At 35.1% G+C, this 24,113-nt stretch overlaps 1 long non-coding RNA gene across 4 annotated transcripts; it reads right to left on the bottom strand.

Moving 5' to 3' along the window:
- Positions 1-3,323: 3,323 nt before the first annotated feature.
- On the bottom strand, positions 3,324-23,816 carry LOC145661732 (uncharacterized). 4 transcript variants are annotated; one of them, XR_014126903.1, is made up of 3 exons: positions 23,510-23,813; positions 22,212-22,351; positions 3,324-3,541 (listed from the first exon to the last, which is right to left on the bottom strand). It is a non-coding gene; the product is annotated as an uncharacterized LOC145661732 (long non-coding RNA). The 4 variants fall into 4 exon arrangements; XR_014126902.1 differs by lacking the exon at positions 3,324-3,541 and adding an exon at positions 21,438-21,519 and having other exon boundaries at positions 23,510-23,816; XR_014126904.1 differs by lacking the exons at positions 3,324-3,541; positions 23,510-23,813 and adding exons at positions 21,438-21,519; positions 22,919-23,471.
- Positions 23,817-24,113: the final 297 nt, after the last annotated feature.

The following is a 24,113-nucleotide window of genomic DNA, read 5'->3' as shown; positions in this document are numbered from 1 at the left end:
AAAAAATTGCTTAACGTAAGTACTGTAGTGTTAATTATTTCGGAACTATTTTGACTCCACAATATGAACAAAAGTACTCGAAACAATCTAAAATGATCCCTGAATTAAAGTATTGGTTGCGCCCTGTTTACAAAGATGTGAGTAGAACCAGCGGCGCAAATCTGTCTTCAACATTGGGGGGGACGGGCAAGACCGTTACCATACACTCTTAAAAAAATACCGGAATTTTTACGGTGAAATATATGGCAATCGGGGATGCCATATTTTCACCGGAAATTTTGCAGTAATTTCACCGGAATATTCCAGGAATTTCACCTAAGCTTTAGATATTTCACCGGGAAATTTTAGTAATTTCACCGGAATATTTGCATGAATTTCCCCTCATCTTCAGACATTTCACCGGAAAATTTGCAGTAACTTCACCTGGATAATTCCATGAATTTCACCTGACCGGTAGATATTTTACTGAAACATTTACAGTAATTTCACCGGAATAATTCCATGAATTTCGCCTGGACTTTCAAATATTTTAACGGAAATTTTGTAGTAATTTTGCCGGAATATAGATATTAATGAAAGGGGAAACAACCAATTTTTTAACATACCAGATCCTATGTAAATGTGAATTCTATACCCCACAAACAGTGGAACAATGACCGACTGGATCGGAACTCGGACCCGGGACCTCTGGCATACCTTATCGATGCGTTAACCATTATACCACCCAGTCCGCCTTCCATAACAGCCACTCACTCTCTCACTCTCGAGGTCAGTGCTCTCCACTCGAAGCACGTGGGTTATACGGAGTCCAAGTGGGAACCACCGATCTCGAGAGTGAGTGGCTGTTCTGGGAGGCGGACGGGGTAGCATAGTGGTTAACGCATCGGCACGGCATGCCGAGATCCCGGGTTTGAGTGTTGGTCTAGTGGGTCAGTTTTTCATTCTTTGTGCATTATAGAATTCACATCTACAGAGGAACTGGTGCGTTAAAAAATATGTTGTTCCATCTTTCATTAACATCTATATGAAATCACATCCATCATAGGTGCTCAGTGTACGGATACAGGCATTGTCCGAGAACAGCAATGGTTCTCTGGTACAATCCATGGTCTGGGTGTAAAGCATCGACCTCGAGAGTGAGTGAATCTTCTGGGAGACAGACTGGATGGCATAGTGGTTAACGCATCGACACGGTATGTCGGAGGTCCCGGGCTCGAGTCTCTGTCCAGTTGGTCACTTTTTCACTCTTTGTGCATTATAGAATTTACGGGAATTATAGCATATACATAACCTCAAGTGCTCGATATTTCACACAAAAATTTACAGATATTTCAACGAATATGTTGCATGAATTTCATTTAACAATTTACAGAAACTTCTTCTGAAAAGTTCCGTAATTTCACCAAAACGTTGGACATCTGTTTTCCACAGCCATTTGAAACTGCCTCACAGACTGAGTGGAAATCATTATGGTTAAAAACTAGATATATTTTTGTGATTTCGTGTTTAGTTTAGAGCAACAAATCAGCATGAGAGTATTTTGCACAGTGATGATTTAATGTATTTATTTGCAGTACTCTTCAACAAGCTTTGAAGTTATTGGCGCGTTCATTCAACAAAGAAATATCTTTTATCGGTACTGCTTAAGAGCCTAATTACACTGATGGCCACATTAAGACACATTCTTCCTCGTCAAGTTTGCCAACTTACCGGAGCAGCTACGATATAAAAAGGTTGTGTACCTATTATCTGGTAAAAAAAAAAAAAAAAAAATACATCGGAGAAGTTAAATACGACGTAATATGACTTAATCGCCTAAATTCTTATAGACTTCAGTTGAGATTTTTCAACATCAAATTCAAGAAAGCACCTCAAGAAAACAATTTTACAGTGAATAGGCTTAGGCGAGTTATTCCATAAATTATAAAGTGAAATAGAATCAACTCTTGATCCTTGGCCGAAAATGCGGAAAAGATACGTTATTAAAAGCAAGAACTGAAATATAGTTCAGTTACTATCAATCACGAAATTTCAATGTCCAAGACGCTCCTCGCAGCCAAAATGGATTACATTATGGCAAAATTCGAGCAAGATTGACATGTTTGACATCGCTAACGATCTAAACATCCATTTACCCAGAACGGCCCCTACTACTAACAACTTGCTTTTCTTTCTGGACAATGTAATACAATGAACAATGCGTTTACGCTCTTTCTTTTCCTATCATCTGCATTTTCACAAGACAGCAAACCAATATTCACATTCTTTAAACAACACTTTCTCTAATGTCTTCGATAACTGAAGTACAAGATTCAACTTTGCGAGGAAGAAACGGGAAAAAATAATATTAATAAATAATCAATTATTGTGACTATTACTGATAGAGTTACAAGTAAGAATATTTTCAAGTGCACTTTTTCACACGTATGTTAGGATTACTTTAAATTTTATTTCCCCCTGCAAATTCACACATAATTACTAAGACTATATTTTTAACAAAGAATTACACAAATACATCTATAGCACATACTGGACATATTTTCAAAACTACATTAAAAATCAAATCAAATAGAATCCTCACTTACTCTTTCTCATTAGAAGGGTCCACTGGATCAATAGCGTTATTTCAGGTTTTGATAGGAGGAACAAAATTGTTCACTGACATAAGAGTTTCACGTTTTTCCATTAGAATATTAGTACACAATTTATTAAAAAGCATGTATTTCTCAAACTAAGTACTAAGTGGGGTGCAATTGCCCCTACCCTTCCCACATGATGCCTCTGCAGTGAATCTGCAAACATTGAAGGCTAAAGCGGTAATCAAGGAAATGGGTAAATTTATCGTTTAATGGAATCTCGTGATTCTGTTCAGTGAAGAAAAACTTTACATGATATGTCGCAAAAGCAAAACGACTCCATATTTTCGGTCACAAAATTGCGGCAAAATACCTAGTCTTGCATTCAGGAATATACAGTAGTTTGTATACAAAAACGTGTATGTATTCACGACACTTTTTCTTTGTAGCAGTAATACAACCAGAGTTAAGTCTACATGTACAGAGATCAGAAGAAGGTTTTCAGAGAGAGAGAAGCAGGGAATCATTTGGGAAGGACAAGGAGGATAATTACCCTCCTGGGTTTGAGAATCACATGCTCTTCAATAAATTGTATACTAAAATACTAATTCAAAAGGTAAAACTCTTATGTTGATGGACTAACTTACTCCTACCTGGCAAAGTCTGAAATGACGCTACTGAAAAGAAATACTTAAAGATTTAAAAATAAACTAACAGGACTTAGTAAAATCAAATGAAAACCATATATTCTTAAATATCTCATCATATTTAATTCTCAAATGATAGTACATGAAATAAAAAAGAAATGACCAGTCTAGTCAATATTCCGTTTATAAACTGACAATGAGTTATTTCATGGAAGTCAAAAATTTGCTACGGATAATCCTTAGAAGTATCATGTTGCTGTATCTTCCCTCGCTTTCCGTGGAATGGATTCAATTTCTGGATTAATTCCAACAAAACACCTGAAATCAGAAACAAATATATTTCGAAACTAGAGAAAAATAGGCAAAACCTATTTTTATTTCTTTCAAGCTGTAAATTGACTTATGTAGCTCTGAGCGCAATATCATGCTTAATGGTGTTTCTCTTATGTCTCTCATATCATTACATTTTCCTTTCCTGTACGATTTTTTAAGACAAACTCTTCTCTGTTTCATAAACAATACTATGAATTATTTATATACCTTTGCATTAACTATTCTATAAATTTACTTAAGTTTTGGTTAACACTAACCATTCTCATTTTGCACTATTTCACATCCGTGAAGCTGACATAAGAACTGTGGATTAAGATAAATAGAAGTCTCGAAAACAGGTTTGTATTTGTGAAAAACGATTAACAATTTCGCACCATAAAAGGTAATAAGAAATAGTGTATTATCATCAGTATTACAGATTTCACCTAATAGTGGTATCAAACACAAGAAGTGTGTTTTTCAGTTACAAAGGGAAACCATATGTGTCTGGGATACATAGATATGGACAACATTCATAATCGTACTAAATATGTGAGAGAACCGAATGAGTAAAACTGTGCATTTCACGAACGTCCAACGTGGTGAGATGGTTGCATGCCACATCTAATGTGTAACTGGTTCAGGATACTTAAGCTCTTAAAAAAAAAAAAAAAAAAAAAAACTCACTTAGGTTGTTGCAGTGAAGAGGAAAAGTGGTGCGACGTTCCTGAACACAAAAGCAGCGTGAACGACCTCGCATTTTGGCCTCCAGAACTGTAGAGCGTTTAAGTGGATTGTTATGTGGAATTGCAATCATCTATCGCCACGCTCACAGTGTATCAGGTTCTATTCACCGTAAGTGTTCGGCACAAGAAGTGAAAACTTAGGTCTTATGGCCAAGTAGCTACCCATAAGTAATTTTACTCCGACAAATGTTGTGAAGCCACTTTACTTGGTGTATGGAGCGACGTCACTGGAACACACAACAAGAGAGAATCGTTATTAACTTGAACTAATCTTGTATACGTCAGTCGTATAGTAACTGCCGAAATTTTCGATAGTAACTCCCGTCTTCATTAAAACACCAACCACTTAACAAAATTATAAATATGTCCGGAAATAAAGTTGTGTGAAAATAAACCTGTTTTGTACCATACAATCTTCAGACTTTAAAGTTTGTGCTCCAGATGACAGTTGATTATTTTAACTCGTTTGTTGTTCAAGTAGTCTTTGTCAAGATTCAAACTAGATTGTTCATTCTTGTACAAAACTATTCATAAACATTCCTCTTAATGAACAAATTTGTTCTGTGTAGCACTTTAATATCATTGACCTATGTTTGAACGCATGAAGATGTTGTGACAAGTCTGAAAGTACCTTATCATCCTCTTTATCGAATCTGGAATACTCTTTGACCTTAGTGGCTATAGGCTTTTCTGTCATATCTATGAAAAACTTTGTTAATACATGTACATTTGTAATATACCATTACAGTTGAAAGTAATGGCAATTTTTTTACGCACCCTGTACCTAGTAATTTTTTTTAATTCAATTTCGGTTTAGTTACACAATTTACTTACTCTCTTTACTTCGAATTAAATATAATAAACCCAAAGGTTTTGTTAGTAACCATATTCCCACTGTATAATATATTTATTTATATTTTGATTAAGTGTAAATCCTATTTACGGATATATAACTTGAATAGTTACAAGGTTTACCATTCTGACGTCATACCGGAACATAGTTCCGTTATTGGATATAAATTTCCTTAATTTCAGACCAATGTAGATTTTGGCCAGGTACCTAATCTTTCCCTCACCCCCTCTCACTAGTCCATAGTCACTTTCAGATCCGGTTATATCTGGATTTGCCAAATTTCTATTTGCTTTGTAATTTCCGCGGCTAAAGTTTCGTTCTGATTGGAGGAATTCTCTTACCTCTGGCTTTTTCGGCGCAATGTTATCAGAACAATCGAAGAAACCCTACAAGGAGCAGCTTGTGAATTTTGTGCTACATATTTTTCGGGAAGAATTCCAATTTCCAAGGACAACTAAGGTAACATATAATGTAATCCAATAGTTAAAGATTTACAACAGAATAGGAGCCCGAAAAATCCGCAAATTTTGGTAAAGAAGCTGCAATTCAGTGAAATAAATTCCAGTTCTGTTTGCTCGGAAGCCATGTTTGCTGCCTATCGAGAATAGACAACAGTGAAAGAGTGACTTTACTTTTTTTTATTTCAAACTCAAGTAGGGATTAGGGAAATTACGACCTGTTTGGTGCATGTTGTTCGTGTATTAATTAAATGTGACTTTCTATTATTTATTCAGTAATCGCATGTACGTAGGTTTGATGGTTGTAAAGTGAATAATAATAATGGCAGCTTAAGTTAGCTTAAAAGGGCTCCTATCCCCTTTTCCAAATTGAACCAGTTCTAGCGGGGGAATGGGTTAGTTATTGTTCGTTTTAGGGCCTTTTCCCCTTTCAGGGGAAGGGTCCCTCCATAAACCTCGTTAAGGTGCCCCCCGGGCATCAATTTTTGGCAATCATCATGTAAACAATTGGTCAGGTCAATTAGACCTAGTGTTACCTTTTTCATTTTTGACCCCCTTTAAATTAAATAGAGCCGACTATGTATATATCGACGAGGGAGTAATGTATTCTAAATCTAATGTGTTAGGTTATTTTCGTCAACGTGCATGTAACTAAATGGTGCATGTTTAGTTTAGTTAGTTGTCTTTATGTATAGTACTAACAGTGGTGTATGTAGTTAGTAGTTTTGTGTGAGTGTGTGAATTTTCGATTTGGACAGTGTATAAATATGCTTTAATTTAGTACCATTTTTCTAACATAAATAAACCAGAGTAAATATTAAATTTCTGATTAATGAGTACAAGTATACATTTCAGTACACGGTAAATTATGCCTCCACTACAGCGCCATAGCGTCAGTTTTCGGTAGTCAATTGTTTGTTGACAGTACGACATCGCATGACTTAGTGATTTAGATTGTTTGATTTTGGACAGTTATTCTCAAATTACTTCCCGTGGACATGGTTTTCGGTTCGGATGAGTATACCTTCATATAAGATAGCATGAGATCTTACTGTACTGAAAATTTCAGTTTGCTAGGTCCAATAGAAAATGAATAATCCGCTGAAATAAAGAACACCTATTTTCTTAATAGAAGTAAAACCCATATGCTGTTACTGTTTGTTTAAAAATGTAGTATTAAATTCTTTTTCTTTCCCGTGGCTGTAGAAAATTCCATTGTTGCTTCAGTTTTATCAACAAATCAGAAATAGATTAATCATTGACAATTTAACTTTCCGTAAATACATGTATGATTTTTTTTTAAACCTGCAAAGTAAATACAATTTGGGTGCTTCGAAATAAAGAGTACGTGGTTCGATGAATGTGATCGTGTGGTGGTTTGAGCGTGATAGATTGTGATAATTATATATATATATATTTATTACTGCGTAATGTAAATATGTGTATGGCCTGCGTGAAAATGTACGAAATAGGGTGTTTATAAAATATTATTTCGTGCGAAAATTAGTATATAATGAATGAATGTAATGAAATGTTAATAATATGATATATAATGTGAACGAGATGATGACCCCTATAGTTAAATGAATAGGCCTAGTGAATTTTATATAGTGAAAATACGAATGTGTTTACGAAGAAAAAAAAAAATATCTCTCGCGTTTAGACTTCTACACCGGTGCATTCATCCAACCGAGTTTGCTACTTGGATAGTAAATTATAGTTGGGAATTGTGTGTCACTTTGCATTTATGTACCTCATAATAACAGCCCCAGATCTTAAGCCTTTCAATAGATAGAGTAGTATCATATGGGAATTACTTCTAAATGTTGACAGAAATGATAATTAAGAAAACCAACTGCTATTTCCTGTGATCATCGAAAAGTACAGGTTTCGGTCAGTTGTACCTTTAACATTCATAGCCTCTCCGAGATTTTTTTTTTTGTTTTGTTGCTTACCTTATTTATTTATTGTGCAGTGTTCATATAACTCAGTTCGGACTATCCGATTAAATTAACTGCTACTAAATATAGCGTACCCGGATGTCGACCCCTAGTCCCCTTAAGTATTTTCGTTTCTTTTCTTAGTTTAATTAGATGAGGGAAATTAACGACATCCCAGACTGTGGCGTGTCTGCGCGGGGTAGCCATCGGTGATGTTTTGGTTATTGAAATCACCGATCCAAAATTCAGTTTATTTAATTTTTTTTTAATTTTGGCAAATCACTAATTAGGGATATCTTAGCTATTACTCTAATTTCATTACTATTCTGGAATCTTCTAGTTTCCAAGTGGTCGGATGATTTTTTTTTCTTTTGAAAATCTAAATTAACGCCGTCTCTAACCTTCCGGAGGATTTTCGGGACCCTGCTGGTTTGGGCCGGATACGGGGATCGGATTTCAATCTTACAACCAAACTCTTGTGGGATTGGGATCTGATGGACACAGAACTTGCATCCTTGGCAGCAGGGCGCTTCTTGAGTCTACGTATTTGAGTAGACCACCCCTTTTGGCATGTTAAGAATATTTTGGCTATGGATTTTGTTGAGAGCGAAATTCGACTTTTATCTTTGTAGCGTTAGTTATTTCCCACTTAAGTCTTTGGCGCCCCTATTCTTCGTCTTCCTTCTTCTCTATCTCTCTCTCTGTCTTCATTACTTAGAGATTTTTTTTTTCAAATTTTTCAACCTCCCCCCCCCGGTTTCTGAAACTCATGAAAACGTACAATATTCATTTCACTTATTTCGATCGTATGTACTAACTGAGACATCGAAGGATGCAATTCGTGGAGGTATTGCAGCACAACTCAGGACCATTTTCGCGATATTCAATCCACCACGGGAGAAATTGACGGGAAGGTACACTATGCTTTCAGATTCCTAGAAACCTTCGTTATTCATTGATCATACAACTTATATCAATTGATTACTGATTTCTGGTTTTTATTTCTATTGATTGGTCATATAGTGTGTATGTATTAATAGTTTGGGCCCACTAGTTTTGAATAACTTTGATTTTTTTTTATATACATCTATATATGTACTTACATAGTTTTAAGAGTTACGTGCCTGCTCTATTTGTTGCATTTTCCACCTCTTATATCAACTCATTAAATAACACCAGCTATTTTTTTTTGTGTATATACGCGGATCTTTAGTAAATTGAAAATGATTATTGATTATCGGGTTTATTCATATGAAATACAATGTTGCAACCTTATGAAGGAAAAAAGGTGAATTTTGATAGTCAGGGTTTTTGTTTTGTCTTTGAGCCAAATAAATATAAATATTTATAAAATATGAATACTTGTCGAATATGAACGGTTATGTAGAATTTAAACGTCGACGAAATATTAAAGTGAAATTTATTGTATGGATTAATATGAATACATATATATATATATGCGAGTATGTATGTAATGGGCTCGATATTTACCCTGGTCTTGTTAGGTTGCCATAGATTTTTGACACTCGGTATTAATTAACTATTTGTGATATATAGTATTCCCGCGTAAATTGTCATAAATTACTTTTGTTGAGTTGTTATTAATTTTTGTAACTATTAAAGTGGAATATAATGTTAACTACTGCATGTGAATAAAACAAGTAGCGGGTCGTAAGATAAATAAGAATAACCCTAATCCTTACCCAAATTTACTTTGCGAGTGAAATTAGCAATCTACGAAACAGTGCGCCCCTCCAACGACTTTTTCCATCAGTAAAACATGGAACAAATCCCTCCCCTACGATCGGACACCAAACTATTCAGTATCTAGAATTTTTGACTACAAGATCTATACTAGGAAAAAATTAGTGATCTTAAATTCAACAAACTGAAATCTGTTTAATAAGTTAATGTGAATCCCGGAATATGGAAATATGTTCCCAATATCTGTGACTGGATTTGATAAGTTTTCCTTAATATTGACAAACTTTGAAATTTTAGATAAAGTGCGTCGAGTGACGAAATGAGAAATATAGATATACATGTATGTGATATGAAGCAATTAGTTGTCTATAGTTAAGACAAAAACAATTGAATACTCTCACGGACACAAACCACAGTGCGTAAAGAGAGTTGAGAAAAAAAAAAAAGGAGCTATTATCGACGTGAGAACAAAGACTCATAAAACAGTCGATACGTCTCCTATTGAGACAAAGACTCAATAAAATATTACTAAAGTTTTTTTTTTTTAATGATTAACCAATTATTTTTTTTCTTTTCCTGCAATGATATGTATTCATTGCACTGAGTTTTAAATATATATTGACCCTTGAATTTTTTTTTCTTGTCTCGTCTTTGGTTTAATTCTCTTTCATGTAATCCAACTTTTAATATATATATATAAAAAGAGAAATGTGTTATTTGATCTTGTTGAAAGTAGCGAATTTCTGTGCATGTTTATGAAACATTCTTTTCATGTATTAAATTTTTTCTCTGTTATGTCAAACTACATCTTCTTCTATTGAAATGTAATAAATGTCTATAGCATTGTAGTTAGGTTAGTTTAATTCAACCAAATACAACCCGAAGTATACATTGTCCTGTATGAATGTGTGTGTGAGTGAAATGTAGGTTTAGTATTAAGTGCACCAATTATCTTGTCATACATATGTGACTTATTATAATTATTGGTAGTTATCAATTGAACTCATTGAATGTTAATACTAACTTAAGTTGGCTCTATGAAGGAAGAAAAAAGGACTGAAGTAGCCTGAACGAATGATCATCATGAGAGAACTGTGAAAGTCAAAATCTTCGACACATATGTGATACTCTGATTTTTTTTTTTTTCCTGTGGTCGTTTCTAACATGCCATCAACTTCGTCGTTCATTTTTCAAATATTGAATATTAGTCTAAACCTTCTGGAAATATTGAATAAACGGTAAAATTAAACTTTCTCATCTATCTCCGAGCTAGATTGGGATAATTCGGTAGTTGGGGTCAAATGGATCTAGATCGGGGATGTATGGGTTAACATGTGTCTATCTTTGATCACCCTAATACCAGACATTCACCCAATAGCTAAAGGAAATGATCACAATTAGATAATTATTCACTTTCCTTTACCATATTCCTCAAAATATTTAGTAACCGCTTCCCCTTTATCACCTTCTTACTTTACATCTTTCCTCTTCTATCTTCTTTTTCTTTTCTTCATCTTCTTCTCCTTCTAATTTATTTTTAATAAAACTGAAAGGGGGGTCGTGACTGGGAATTCTATATGTAATAAACACGGTCATGTATTTATTTATTTGATTTTATTTTCTTTAGAAGTCCGATAAAAGGTTTTCTCTTTTCGATCGAACCTAGTATGTTCGAAATTAAGAAATTAAGAAATGGAAATTATATTCCAATATAATTAGGCATAAGCTGATAGCTTCATGAACATCCCCACCAGGGGTGAAGGGTTCCCACTCACGACTTATTCTGTGCATCACTTTTGTTGCAGATTTTTTTTTTTTTCAATCAGTTTTAGATTGACGAGCGGTGACAGGATTCGTTGTTATGGCAACAGTGGTTGCTGTGGCAACAGCCCCTTTTTCCAGTTTTAAAGTGGCGACACGTGACAGGACTGTTGCCATGGTAACGCATGTTTACTGTGGTAACGGATCTGAAAATGCTTATTGAATAATACCAGTTATCATGCCAATCAGTTTGAATTGGTGAACCGCGACAAGAATGGTTGTCATGGCAACGCTTGTTCCCATGGCAACGGATCTCAGTTTAAATGGCGACCGATAGATTTGAAATTTTTTTTAAGAATGTCAAAGAGTGAGGTTGAAGGCATGTTGAATTGATTACAACATTGAAATTAATAAGAGAAATTTTATAGTCAAATGAAATAAGTAGAGTCGTTGGCTACTTTGTCATTTTTGTTTCCTTTTCTAAGGGGGAGAAAGAGAAGGAGTGTCCAAATTTTTCTAAAATTAGAATTAAACGCTAGAAGGGTTTCAAGGAAGGAAAGAGAATGGGAGTCCTTTAAGTCATGAATAATACTTGTCTGGATAGCAAATAAGTATTTTATAGTATATGTGTATTTTTGCTATATATATCTTGTCTTTTGTAAAGTGTAAAGTGTCTCAAAGCTATGGCAACAAAAAAGGTTGTGGTGTCACAGGGCGAGTGTGAAATCACGTGCACTCAATGCACATTAAATGAAAAAGAGAAAAGATCTCGCGCCCCGCGAAGATTAATTAGATGCACCGGTTGTGGACAAAAATGGATCCACTTTGCTTGTTCCAATTTAGATGATACTGCGGAAAATGCAGAAAAAGTTCAAACCGGCGAAATAGAAAAATATTGTGAGGACTGTGAAAAGGACCGAGGCCAAATATCTCCAGCGGAGATATCTGACCTCGACGATGAGGAAAAGAGTGGAAATCAAAGTGATTCTCGGGATCAGACGGCAAACCCGAAGGAAGGAATGTCATCTGGAGGGTCTGACACGTCTGCATTAATTCGCCAGATGATGGAGATGATGAACGAAAGATTCACTAACATGGAACAAAATAATACAGAAATGAGGCGTGAGAATGCAGAAATGAGGCGTGAGAATGCAGAAATGAGACGTGAAATAAATGAGAAGTTTGATACCTCGAAACGAGAGACCGACGCTCGATTCGAGGTATTAAACAATAAAATTGACCAGATCTGTTTGGACTTTGCTTCTTCGATGAGCAAATTGAAAGATCAAACATCTACTGAACTGGAGCAGGTTAGATACCGGGCCCAACAGTCCACCGAGCAGCTCAGAGACGAAACAAATGAGAAATTCAACGAAATAGATATAAGGTTTGAGAGTACAAACAAAAGATTTGGTGACATCGAACAAAAAGTTGAACAGCAGCAGGCTGAAATAAGTAGATTGAATGTTGTAATATCCGACCTATCAATAGAATCTAAACTAGAGTCGGTTGACCAAAGAATTAGTCGAATTCAAACCGAAGTAGACAGTATTAAGGGGAATATTACTAAATTGCAAATCGCCAAGCCTGATATCTCCTATCCTTTTCCTGATGGCGATTCTCCAGGGAAAATTCTCCCAGAAAGAAGTAACGTCCTCCCGGGTAAGAGTCAAGTGTTGCCTGATGCACGGGACACAGCAATGTATTGCCCCCCGCATCAGCCAACCTCAAAATCATGGTTGAGTAATTTTGATGTACCGATGCAGTCGAGTGTTGTGACTACAACAGTCACTAGCGTAAATGCTCACTCTACCTTTGGAATGGTACAATCGTACAGCGTGCTGCCAGGAGGGGAAAGGAGATGTGCCGGACCGTCGGTTACTACCGTGGTGGGTCCTAAGTTTGAACCTTACATGGTCAACACAAATTACAAAACCTCTCTTGGTCATATGGGAGCGTTCAGTTCAGTGACCACTCCGTCGGTGGCAAATCCGGTTACAACCCCAACTGCTCAGGATAACGCGTTGATTCCACTGGATTATTTTCCTGCCCCGTATAGTATGAGCTCTAAAGTTTCCCTCCGGGATATTGAACGTTTTCCCACTTTCGATGGGAACATTACTAACGGGTTACCTCGAGTTTTCCTGCGGAGACTGCAGCAATATTTAGACATGTATAAACTTACTGATGGGGAACGCCTGCAGATAGTTGAAAAATGTTTGATCGCCGCTTCGGGCGCATGGTTTGCTTCGGTTAAATACCAAATCCGGACGTTTAGTGATTTTTTGATTCTTTTTAAAGAAGAATATTGTAATGAGCACATCGAACGGCTCCAAAAGAGAAACTTACAATCACTCCGGTATGATCGCTCCAAGTATGGGTCCCTCTTGGACTATGCTTGGAAAATTATCGAACTATATTATCAGATAGCTGAACATCCCTCTCAGGCTGAACTTGTAGATATTATAGTTAACGCTCTTCCACCCGATGAGTCCCGGGCCATAGCGTCCCACTTGTGCCAAACGGTGCGAGAAGTCACCTCACGTTTAGCTGCCTTGTGCGGCAAGGAAGTTGGTGGTCCACCAAAACGATACTTCGCCCGACAGGCAAAAATTCTAAAACCGACGAAGACAAAGGTAACGGCAAGTTGCCAGACAGATTTCCTGAGTTATACCCAAGCTGGATCTCGTTATCCTAGTGGGTATGGCTCAGAAAACAACAATAATGGCCGGCGACTATTTAGGAATCGGCCCATGTTCAACAATCGCCGGAGTTATCGTCCCTATGACCGTACCAACATGGCATCGAACCCGGATAGGGGCGATAACACCAGGAGGAATTTTAACAGGGCGTACGGAAGAAGGGAGAACGGTAATAGTCAGAATAATAGTAACAATAATGTAAATCTACCCCAGAATTCAGTCCCTTCGCAAGTGCGTGGTAACGGTGAGCCTAGAACAATATTAAATGGCAGTGATAGACGGGAAACTGCATCCTAATGTCATTTGATATACTAGTCGACGGCTGAAGCCTTACGAATTGTCTCTGTCGATTTCTCAGTTAGAACTTCTGTCCGTTCTATTGCTATATGAACACTATTGAAAAAAAAAAAAGTATCGGAACTCACAATTTTCGAAATTTAAAGATTTTCAATTGTACAGAAGATAAACGTAGTGAATTACTTGCGCAATACCCCAAGTAGATATAATATACTGTCCTAGAGTGACTGGTAACGTTTGAATGGGATGAATGAGTGTGTTAACTTAACAAGCATCATTAGTTAGTATTCCCAATTAGCAAAATTTTGTTATTCTAACAAAATTTTGTTAATGGGCCGGGGAAAACTGTAATATACCATTACAGTTGAAAGTAATGGCAATTTTTTTACGCACCCTGTACCTAGTAATTTTTTTTTTAATTCAATTTCGGTTTAGTTACACAATTTACTTACTCTCTTTACTTCGAATTAAATATAATAAACCCAAAGGTTTTGTTAGTAACCATATTCCCACTGTATAATATATTTATTTATATTTTGATTAAGTGTAAATCCTATTTACGGATATATAACTTGAATAGTTACAAGGTTTACCATTCTGACGTCATACCGGAACATAGTTCCGTTATTGGATATAAATTTCCTTAATTTCAGACCAATGTAGATTTTGGCCAGGTACCTAATCTTTCCCTCACCCCCTCTCACTAGTCCATAGTCACTTTCAGATCCGGTTATATCTGGATTTGCCAAATTTCTATTTGCTTTGTAATTTCCGCGGCTAAAGTTTCGTTCTGATTGGAGGAATTCTCTTACCTCTGGCTTTTTCGGCGCAATGTTATCAGAACAATCGAAGAAACCCTACAAGGAGCAGCTTGTGAATTTTGTGCTACATATTTTTCGGGAAGAATTCCAATTTCCAAGGACAACTAAGGTAACATATAATGTAATCCAATAGTTAAAGATTTACAACAGAATAGGAGCCCGAAAAATCCGCAAATTTTGGTAAAGAAGCTGCAATTCAGTGAAATAAATTCCAGTTCTGTTTGCTCGGAAGCCATGTTTGCTGCCTATCGAGAATAGACAACAGTGAAAGAGTGACTTTACTTTTTTTTATTTCAAACTCAAGTAGGGATTAGGGAAATTACGACCTGTTTGGTGCATGTTGTTCGTGTATTAATTAAATGTGACTTTCTATTATTTATTCAGTAATCGCATGTACGTAGGTTTGATGGTTGTAAAGTGAATAATAATAATGGCAGCTTAAGTTAGCTTAAAAGGGCTCCTATCCCCTTTTCCAAATTGAACCAGTTCTAGCGGGGGAATGGGTTAGTTATTGTTCGTTTTAGGGCCTTTTCCCCTTTCAGGGGAAGGGTCCCTCCATAAACCTCGTTAAGGTGCCCCCCGGGCATCAATTTTTGGCAATCATCATGTAAACAATTGGTCAGGTCAATTAGACCTAGTGTTACCTTTTTCATTTTTGACCCCCTTTAAATTAAATAGAGCCGACTATGTATATATCGACGAGGGAGTAATGTATTCTAAATCTAATGTGTTAGGTTATTTTCGTCAACGTGCATGTAACTAAATGGTGCATGTTTAGTTTAGTTAGTTGTCTTTATGTATAGTACTAACAGTGGTGTATGTAGTTAGTAGTTTTGTGTGAGTGTGTGAATTTTCGATTTGGACAGTGTATAAATATGCTTTAATTTAGTACCATTTTTCTAACATAAATAAACCAGAGTAAATATTAAATTTCTGATTAATGAGTACAAGTATACATTTCAGTACACGGTAAATTATGCCTCCACTACAGCGCCATAGCGTCAGTTTTCGGTAGTCAATTGTTTGTTGACAGTACGACATCGCATGACTTAGTGATTTAGATTGTTTGATTTTGGACAGTTATTCTCAAATTACTTCCCGTGGACATGGTTTTCGGTTCGGATGAGTATACCTTCATATAAGATAGCATGAGATCTTACTGTACTGAAAATTTCAGTTTGCTAGGTCCAATAGAAAATGAATAATCCGCTGAAATAAAGAACACCTATTTTCTTAATAGAAGTAAAACCCATATGCTGTTACTGTTTGTTTAAAAATGTAGTATTAAATTCTTTTTCTTTCCCGTGGCTGTAGAAAATTCCATTGTTGCTTCAGTTTTATCAACAAATCAGAAATAGATTAATCATTGACAATTTAACTTTCCGTAAATACATGTATGATTTTTTTTTTAAACCTGCAAAGTAAATACAATTTGGGTGCTTCGAAATAAAGAGTACGTGGTTCGATGAATGTGATCGTGTGGTGGTTTGAGCGTGATAGATTGTGATAATTATATATATATATATTTATTACTGCGTAATGTAAATATGTGTATGGCCTGCGTGAAAATGTACGAAATAGGGTGTTTATAAAATATTATTTCGTGCGAAAATTAGTATATAATGAATGAATGTAATGAAATGTTAATAATATGATATATAATGTGAACGAGATGATGACCCCTATAGTTAAATGAATAGGCCTAGTGAATTTTATATAGTGAAAATACGAATGTGTTTACGAAGAAAAAAAAAAAATATCTCTCGCGTTTAGACTTCTACACCGGTGCATTCATCCAACCGAGTTTGCTACTTGGATAGTAAATTATAGTTGGGAATTGTGTGTCACTTTGCATTTATGTACCTCATAATAACAGCCCCAGATCTTAAGCCTTTCAATAGATAGAGTAGTATCATATGGGAATTACTTCTAAATGTTGACAGAAATGATAATTAAGAAAACCAACTGCTATTTCCTGTGATCATCGAAAAGTACAGGTTTCGGTCAGTTGTACCTTTAACATTCATAGCCTCTCCGAGATTTTTTTTTTGTTTTGTTGCTTACCTTATTTATTTATTGTGCAGTGTTCATATAACTCAGTTCGGACTATCCGATTAAATTAACTGCTACTAAATATAGCGTACCCGGATGTCGACCCCTAGTCCCCTTAAGTATTTTCGTTTCTTTTCTTAGTTTAATTAGATGAGGGAAATTAACGACATCCCAGACTGTGGCGTGTCTGCGCGGGGTAGCCATCGGTGATGTTTTGGTTATTGAAATCACCGATCCAAAATTCAGTTTATTTAATTTTTTTTAATTTTGGCAAATCACTAATTAGGGATATCTTAGCTATTACTCTAATTTCATTACTATTCTGGAATCTTCTAGTTTCCAAGTGGTCGGATGATTTTTTTTTCTTTTGAAAATCTAAATTAACGCCGTCTCTAACCTTCCGGAGGATTTTCGGGACCCTGCTGGTTTGGGCCGGATACGGGGATCGGATTTCAATCTTACAACCAAACTCTTGTGGGATTGGGATCTGATGGACACAGAACTTGCATCCTTGGCAGCAGGGCGCTTCTTGAGTCTACGTATTTGAGTAGACCACCCCTTTTGGCATGTTAAGAATATTTTGGCTATGGATTTTGTTGAGAGCGAAATTCGACTTTTATCTTTGTAGCGTTAGTTATTTCCCACTTAAGTCTTTGGCGCCCCTATTCTTCGTCTTCCTTCTTCTCTATCTCTCTCTCTGTCTTCATTACTTAGAGATTTTTTTTTTTCAAATTTTTCAACCTCCCCCCCCCGGTTTCTGAAACTCATGAAAACGTACAATATTCATTTCACTTATTTCGATCGTATGTACTAACTGAGACATCGAAGGATGCAATTCGTGGAGGTATTGCAGCACAACTCAGGACCATTTTCGCGATATTCAATCCACCACGGGAGAAATTGACGGGAAGGTACACTATGCTTTCAGATTCCTAGAAACCTTCGTTATTCATTGATCATACAACTTATATCAATTGATTACTGATTTCTGGTTTTTATTTCTATTGATTGGTCATATAGTGTGTATGTATTAATAGTTTGGGCCCACTAGTTTTGAATAACATTGATTTTTTTTTATATACATCTATATATGTACTTACATAGTTTTAAGAGTTACGTGCCTGCTCTATTTGTTGCATTTTCCACCTCTTATATCAACTCATTAAATAACACCAGCTATTTTTTTTGTGTATATACGCGGATCTTTAGTAAATTGAAAATGATTATTGATTATCGGGTTTATTCATATGAAATACAATGTTGCAACCTTATGAAGGAAAAAAGGTGAATTTTGATAGTCAGGGTTTTTGTTTTGTCTTTGAGCCAAATAAATATAAATATTTATAAAATATGAATACTTGTCGAATATGAACGGTTATGTAGAATTTAAACGTCGACGAAATATTAAAGTGAAATTTATTGTATGGATTAATATGAATACATATATATATATGCGAGTATGTATGTAATGGGCTCGATATTTACCCTGGTCTTGTTAGGTTGCCATAGATTTTTGACACTCGGTATTAATTAACTATTTGTGATATATAGTATTCCCGCGTAAATTGTCATAAATTACTTTTGTTGAGTTGTTATTAATTTTTGTAACTATTAAAGTGGAATATAATGTTAACTACTGCATGTGAATAAAACAAGTAGCGGGTCGTAAGATAAATAAGAATAACCCTAATCCTTACCCAAATTTACTTTGCGAGTGAAATTAGCAATCTACGAAACAGTGCGCCCCTCCAACGACTTTTTCCATCAGTAAAACATGGAACAAATCCCTCCCCTACGATCGGACACCAAACTATTCAGTATCTAGAATTTTTGACTACAAGATCTATACTAGGAAAAAATTAGTGATCTTAAATTCAACAAACTGAAATCTGTTTAATAAGTTAATGTGAATCCCGGAATATGGAAATATGTTCCCAATATCTGTGACTGGATTTGATAAGTTTTCCTTAATATTGACAAACTTTGAAATTTTAGATAAAGTGCGTCGAGTGACGAAATGAGAAATATAGATATACATGTATGTGATATGAAGCAATTAGTTGTCTATAGTTAAGACAAAAACAATTGAATACTCTCACGGACACAAACCACAGTGCGTAAAGAGAGTTGAGAAAAAAAAAAAAGGAGCTATTATCGACGTGAGAACAAAGACTCATAAAACAGTCGATACGTCTCCTATTGAGACAAAGACTCAATAAAATATTACTAAAGTTTTTTTTTTTTTAATGATTAACCAATTATTTTTTTCTTTTCCTGCAATGATATGTATTCATTGCACTGAGTTTTAAATATATATTGACCCTTGAATTTTTTTTTTCTTGTCTCGTCTTTGGTTTAATTCTCTTTCATGTAATCCAACTTTTAATATATATATATAAAAAGAGAAATGTGTTATTTGATCTTGTTGAAAGTAGCGAATTTCTGTGCATGTTTATGAAACATTCTTTTCATGTATTAAATTTTTTCTCTGTTATGTCAAACTACATCTTCTTCTATTGAAATGTAATAAATGTCTATAGCATTGTAGTTAGGTTAGTTTAATTCAACCAAATACAACCCGAAGTATACATTGTCCTGTATGAATGTGTGTGTGAGTGAAATGTAGGTTTAGTATTAAGTGCACCAATTATCTTGTCATACATATGTGACTTATTATAATTATTGGTAGTTATCAATTGAACTCATTGAATGTTAATACTAACTTAAGTTGGCTCTATGAAGGAAGAAAAAAGGACTGAAGTAGCCTGAACGAATGATCATCATGAGAGAACTGTGAAAGTCAAAATCTTCGACACATATGTGATACTCTGATTTTTTTTTTTTCCTGTGGTCGTTTCTAACATGCCATCAACTTCGTCGTTCATTTTTCAAATATTGAATATTAGTCTAAACCTTCTGGAAATATTGAATAAACGGTAAAATTAAACTTTCTCATCTATCTCCGAGCTAGATTGGGATAATTCGGTAGTTGGGGTCAAATGGATCTAGATCGGGGATGTATGGGTTAACATGTGTCTATCTTTGATCACCCTAATACCAGACATTCACCCAATAGCTAAAGGAAATGATCACAATTAGATAATTATTCACTTTCCTTTACCATATTCCTCAAAATATTTAGTAACCGCTTCCCCTTTATCACCTTCTTACTTTACATCTTTCCTCTTCTATCTTCTTTTTCTTTTCTTCATCTTCTTCTCCTTCTAATTTATTTTTAATAAAACTGAAAGGGGGGTCGTGACTGGGAATTCTATATGTAATAAACACGGTCATGTATTTATTTATTTGATTTTATTTTCTTTAGAAGTCCGATAAAAGGTTTTCTCTTTTCGATCGAACCTAGTATGTTCGAAATTAAGAAATTAAGAAATGGAAATTATATTCCAATATAATTAGGCATAAGCTGATAGCTTCATGAACATCCCCACCAGGGGTGAAGGGTTCCCACTCACGACTTATTCTGTGCATCACTTTTGTTGCAGATTTTTTTTTTTCAATCAGTTTTAGATTGACGAGCGGTGACAGGATTCGTTGTTATGGCAACAGTGGTTGCTGTGGCAACAGCCCCTTTTTCCAGTTTTACATTATGAATAATTGTTATCTGGAACTTCAACTATGAAGTGTATGGGTTGAATGGTACAATACAGGTTTATTTTCACATCACTTTAGTTCAATTTCGATGCATGGTTAAAAAAATGTGATTGGTTAGTTTGTAGTCTTCATTTCTTTAGGGTGTCGCGGTGGCTCAGTGGTAGAGCGTTCACATCTAGTGCATGGGGTCCTTGGATCGATTCCAGCTCGCGGAAAGTGAGCTTTGTGTTAAACAAACACCGAGTGGGTGGGTTTTCTCGAGATTCTCCTGTTTTCTCCCACTTTCTTCATTCCACAATTTCTTTCATTTCTCCTCATAACCGTCTTCTTTAGCCTAGCCGGCAAAACCACGGGATGTAAAACTCAAAGATTTCATTTCATTTACTTTTATTTATTTGTTGACTTCTTTGTTCAAATATCAGCAAACGACTTCGTTTTAAAAAACCTTTTATTTCATAAAATTATAGGCAGAAGTATCGAGAAATTATTGCATACGTATTTTGCAGAAGGTTCGCGTGCTGACTATTCAGCTAACCGGAAGCCCTGTCATATTTATTTCTTCTAATCTTAAAAATTTGATGTGGGATCTACTAATGTTAAGACATTGTTCTTATAAAAGCGAATCATCTCTCTACTGAATCAGGGTCAATTATATAAACGCACTAAGCAACGCTATACTGTAGAATCAAGATAGATGATAGTTAAAATTAACGGACTTTGATGCTTGCCTCATCTAATATTTCGGCACATATTAACTATCTTCAGCGAAAAGTTGTTTATAATGAAACCCTTGAATAAGTGAAAAAAAAAAGTAAATCATTAATATATGGTATTGATGTGTGGTGTTTGGTGAGCAAAATAATTATATATATATATATATATATATATATATATATATAAAAGAATGTAAGAAAATATCGCTACAGCATTAGGAATGATTTCAACTTACAGCGTACAGACCGTAATGAAGACAAGCGGATCATAATGTAGCAATTAGTAAACCGAGGTTTTATGTTGACGCACAGCAAAAGGTAACAACTGCCAAGTAGCCACACGATACCATTGTTTCATAATAAGGAAAGAAAAAAAGTTATCAAAGATGTAATTCAGTTCAGTATGAGCTGTAAATATTTTAAATAATGTATTCATTTTTATAGATAAATTGCCAATCTTTCCATATTATTTGAAATTTTCAGTCTTTCATGATTTTAAAAATTATTCCTTTATAAATACCTAAAGACAAGCATATTAAAAAAATCCCGTATTTCATAGAAAATTATACTCATAGAAAATTGTACACTACTCATAGAAAATTATTTGTTAAAGTTCAAGAGTTGTATTCAAAATGAACACTACCATGCAACCATTTAAACTTATATTAAGAATAAGGATTGAAGAGTAATATTTATTGATAAGTTGTGCCATGCAAAATTTATGAGACAACTGTACATCGGAACATTGAAAATAAGCATGAAACACTTTACGTTAAAGAGAGTTTAACTGTTGCTAAATAACAACGATAACTATAAAAAACAATAATTATTGTATAAAGCAAATGATGTTGGTATGTCTTAGCCAGTAACTCAATATGCTGATTAATATGCCCGATAAATTTCGAATGTTCAGCAAAGCAGTGTATTAAATTGAAAACTTCTTACCAAAAAAAAAAAAAAGTATGTTTACAGGGCTACTGTAAAATTTGTAACCTTAATTCACCTGGCCTTACTCACCTTTTTTTCCTAGCAATCAACTGTTAGAGAAAGGCACGAAAGCGAAGTCATATTCCGATCTCCACTATTTTCATTAACTGGTTAAAATGTGTAACGAAGCATCCACAGAGGATTTCGAGTTAAGTGCGTGAGAGTAGGACCTGAAATATGAAAAATACGTAAATTTTCAAGGAAAGACATAGTATTTTTTTTAAATTCACGCTAGATAGTTTAATGTAATATTTTCAGACGTGAAAATCTGCGTGCTGTTGGTACTATTTTCAGCGGATGCATGCTGTCATGAGACATTAGGGTATAATGAGGAAATTCGTTCGGCGTATTCTAAGATGGCAACTCGGTGTTCAATTTCGATTTTGAGTGTTATAAGAATGTGTGTTGTGAAGAAAAGAGTTATTATATTTTGTGGACCGGTACGTATTATTGAAATTGAGCAGAAAATATGACCAATGTAGGAAAACATTGAAAATAAAGAAATGTAGAAACAGTTATACGTATATTCAAATGTGTTAATGATATGAGAGAAGTGAGCACATGAAAGGTTATCAGGGGAATTCAAGTCCTCTACCACAAACCAGTTAGTTGTTTATAGTTTCCTAAATGCAGTGTCGGCATTGTACAAATGGTAAAGGTAAGTAATCGTGTGTTAAGAAAACAACCAAATTTATCTAAGTGTTTTCAACGACATCCTTGTTTACGCGAATACCTACCATCGCTGACACGCCTGCTACCTACGCACGCACCCCTTGCTACCACTCGGGCTGCCCTGTCTTGACTCTATTACATGGCATTCGTGCCTTTAATGGCCACCCAGCACAGGTTACTGCAGTTTTATAGCATATGTCCGGACGCAGTATTTACACACAAACGGTAAGATCCTCTTAAAGTGAATGCGCACCAAGAAACAATTTCTAAGGTAGTGACAGCGAATTTCTTGATAAATAATAAAATTTTAACGTTTATAGGCCTGAAAATACTGGATCTACTCTACGGCACAAAGGCCCAAATTTTTTTCTTGCACTTAAATTGACGGCACACATTACTACTTGCACTAGAACACTTCCGAACGTACTTTTCCTTATGTGATGTTGCATAATATGTGACTTGAACGTCAGTGCGTTATTTGTACACTGAACATGGGATCAAACTTTGGATGCAAAAAACCGAGGTGCTTCACCGGTCAAAACTTTACACAGAAGACGATAATAAAATACTAAAAGAAACTTGAACTCCAATCCGTAAAATATAAGCAATAAGAACCTTATAAATATACTTAAAATAATAGTAATAAATGTACTCACCTATAATGTAAATGAAGAAAACGTATGATCAACAGTCTCTAACGTTGGAATACACACAACAGAAACAATCCCATTACTGGCGAGATTTTTTTTTTTTTGTCTTAAATGCTTCAGTTGCGGAAACAACTTTCATTTGTTATAAAAGTATCTTACGACAGTGTCTGCAACCACTAAATATAAGGCTAAAAGTATTTAATAATTCTTCAAATTATTTTGCAATTAAACCAGAAGAAATAATGAAAAACATCTTTGAAAGTTATTTTCTTTCGTATAACTTAATACTCATTCTATTATTCGAAATATGATAACAACTTCAAGCAACTCGAAAGAACTTTTGTCAAATGCTGGATACACTGTTCAAAATTTACTGAAATTTCACCTGAAATGTCAATTCTGGTAAAAGACCTGTAAATTTTACGGTGAATTTTCTGCGAAACCACCTGAATTTTTAAGAGTGTAGTTTTTTTTTTTTTTTTTTTTTTTTTTGCGATGTCCAAAATATTTATGAAGTTGAAAAACAATGTTGTGGTGGATCAGAGTTGTCTTCAGCGTTGGGAGGCTGCAAATTTGAGGCTTATTCTGGGGGACGTCTATTTTATCTCAC

The sequence above is a fragment of the Thermobia domestica genome, chromosome 1 (assembly GCF_964235325.1).
Source record: "Thermobia domestica chromosome 1, izTheDome1.hap1.1, whole genome shotgun sequence".
In the NCBI taxonomy this organism is placed as follows: domain Eukaryota; kingdom Metazoa; phylum Arthropoda; class Insecta; order Zygentoma; family Lepismatidae; genus Thermobia; species Thermobia domestica.
The sequence above is the reverse complement of the archived record's forward strand: the minus strand, read 5'-3'. Positions and strand labels throughout refer to the sequence as shown.